The sequence below is a fragment of the Sturnus vulgaris genome, unplaced genomic scaffold (assembly GCF_052056855.1).
Source record: "Sturnus vulgaris isolate bStuVul1 unplaced genomic scaffold, bStuVul1.hap1 Scaffold_692, whole genome shotgun sequence".
NCBI lineage: Eukaryota > Metazoa > Chordata > Aves > Passeriformes > Sturnidae > Sturnus > Sturnus vulgaris.
Genome location: NW_028276633.1, coordinates 17,501 through 20,000, shown reverse-complemented (window position 1 = coordinate 20,000; position 2,500 = coordinate 17,501). Strand labels below are relative to the sequence as shown.

At 77.6% G+C, this 2,500-nt stretch overlaps 1 non-coding gene across 1 annotated transcript in view; it reads right to left on the bottom strand.

Annotated features, from left to right (window-relative positions):
* Nucleotides 1-94, bottom strand: part of LOC148217543 (5.8S ribosomal RNA) — a 153-nt gene extending 59 nt beyond the window's left edge. Inside the window, exon 1 of the ribosomal RNA XR_015801002.1 lies at nt 1-94. This exon is cut by the window's left edge and continues 59 nt beyond it. This is a non-coding gene — a ribosomal RNA (5.8S ribosomal RNA).
* Between the last annotated feature and the right edge of the window lie 2,406 nt (nt 95-2,500).

The following is a 2,500-nucleotide window of genomic DNA, read 5'->3' as shown; positions in this document are numbered from 1 at the left end:
TCGATGATCAATGTGTCCTGCAATTCACATTAATTCTCGCAGCTAGCTGCGTTCTTCATCGACGCACGAGCCGAGTGATCCACCGCTAAGAGTTGTCTGGCTTTCGGGACCGCTCGCGTGAAGCGGCCCCTTTTCTGTTTCTGCAGGGACGCGCGCGCCCCCGCGCGCCCCGCTTCGACCGTACGAGCACACACAAACGGAGGAGGAGGAGGAGAAAGCGCGGGGCAAAAAAGAGAAACCCCGCGCAACGCTCCGAAGGTCGGCCAAAGAAAGGCGGAGGGGCCCGCGCCCCCGACCGCCTCCCCCCGCGAGGGGAGACGCCGCCTCGCGTGCCGTCCTTCGGAGGCGGCCCAGGCGCCCGGGCTCGGCCCGACCTCCGCGCGGAGGGGCTTGTGCGGCAACGCGCCGGACCGCGGGGGGCACGGTGGCCCGCCCGGCCTCTCGATCACGGGACGACTACGCGTTCGCGGGCCGGGGGCGCGACCGCCGGCCCCCGCCGCTCCCGGCTCACTCCCTGGCTTCTCCTTTTCACCGCTCCGCCGACTCGCGGAACGCCGCCGCGCCAAAACGCGGGGGCCGGCTCTCCCGCCAGCGGCCCCTGAACGTCGCCCGAAACGCCACGCGGCGGCGGGACCGTTCCGCCGGCGCAACCCCTGGCGCGGGACCGCTTGCCCGCCGGAAGGCGAACGCCCGGCGGGCCGCGCTCCGCCACCGGCGCCGGAGGCGGGACGCCGCCGAGACCCGAGCCGGCATCGCGGAGCGCCCGAGGTCTGCCGCTCGGCAAAACCCCTCCGCCACCCGCGGCCGCACTCCCGGGACCGCCGCCGCTTCGCACCGCCGAGCTGCCCTTCCGCGAGCACGCGCCCAGCGGGCAGGCGTACGGCGGCTGAGCCGGGGGGCACCGCCCGCTCCCCTCGTTTCCACTCGGGGACCGGACGGGGAAGCGCCCCCGCGGCCGCCCCGCACGCCTCCCCTTTTTTTTGGCCCACACGCGGCCGGGAAGGGCGACGGGGAAGCGGACGGGCGGGGCCCGGGCCGGGACGGCCGCCGGTGAAGGCGGGCGCCTCGCGGCCGACCGTCCCCCCCCCCCGGGGGGGGCGGGGACACTCGCCGAGCGGCGACGCCGCCGCTCGGCACGGGGTCGCCCGCGCCCGCCGGACCTCCGGCGATGGAGGAGCCGGCCGAGCGCTGCGCCCCAACGGGCGGGGACAGCGCTCCGAGTCAGGGGTGGCCGGCGGCCGGCGCCGCCGCGGTGCGGTTCGAGGCGACAAGGCCGTCGAGGCGAGAGGCGCGCGGTCGCGCCTGACGCGGCGCCGCCCGCGAGCCCGCGGCGGCGGCTAAGGAGAAAGAGCGAGAGAGCGCGGCGGGCCCCGGCGGCCGCAACCCCGCAGCTGAGGTAGGTAAGGCAGAGAGCGCGCGCCCTCTGCCGGCGTCGCCCCGCATCGCAGAGGCCAGCGGGGTCGGCCCCCCGCGGCCGATCGCGCGCCGCGGCCTCTCCGCCGAGACCGGGCCGCAGAGAGGGGGGGGGCAGGGCGCCCCTTCCCCGGCCCGGCACGGGTGGCCCCCGCGCGCGGGCAAGCGCGGCGGGACGCCGACGACGGCGAGCGCGGCCGGTCGCGACGGACACGCCACCGCAGGGGATCGGCGGGAGTAGCTCCCCACCCCTCGATGGCGCCCCGCGCCGCCACCGCCCGACACCCGCTGCCGCCGCCGCCACCGCCGCCGCCGCCGCGGCGGGGCCGTGCCGGGCCGCCCGAGTCTTTAAACCTCCGCCCGGCTCGGCGGCCCTTTCGGCCCCCAACAGGCGTTTGACGACGCCGAGGGAAACCGGCAGGAGACCGCCGAGGCGCGAAGCGCTAGGTACCTGGCCCTGGGGTGAGGGAAACGACCTGCATGGCCCCGCCGGGGTGCCTCCCCCGCTGCCACCCTCGGGGGAGCGTCCACCGGCGGGGGCGCGCCCGACGTCCGCTGCCATCACCGCGGCAATCCTTCTCGGGGCCCGGGGTTTCCCTCAGTAGCCCGGCGCTGCGCCCGAGAGGACCACCGCGGCTCGGGCCGCCCCGCCGGCGCGGGGAACACGGCCCAGCCACCGAGAAACCTCGCACACCCCCGGCCGAGAGAGGCCACGGCGACGACGGTGCGGACCGTCGCCGCCGCGCCACCCGGCGGCGGCTCGCGCACGTGCGCGCTCCCCCTGGAGGCGCGACCCGGAACTGCCGGAGCCCGGCCCTCGGGAGCTCCTCTGCCGCGCGAGGAGGCCGCTCGGCCAAGGAGAGCGGGATTTTGCCGGGCGGCAAAGCCCCGCGTCCCCCCCCGCGCTCTGGGGAAGGGCCGGAGGAGCCGCCTCCTCCGAGCCCCGAAGGCCTTCCCGCGCGCACCCTTTTTACACACGTTGGCCATCGCCTTGCGCCATCGGCCGCCGTTGCGCGCGACGGCCGGACGGCCGGCCGTCGCCCGGCGGGCGAAGAGACGACGGAAGGGGGGCGGGTGCGCCTCCGGG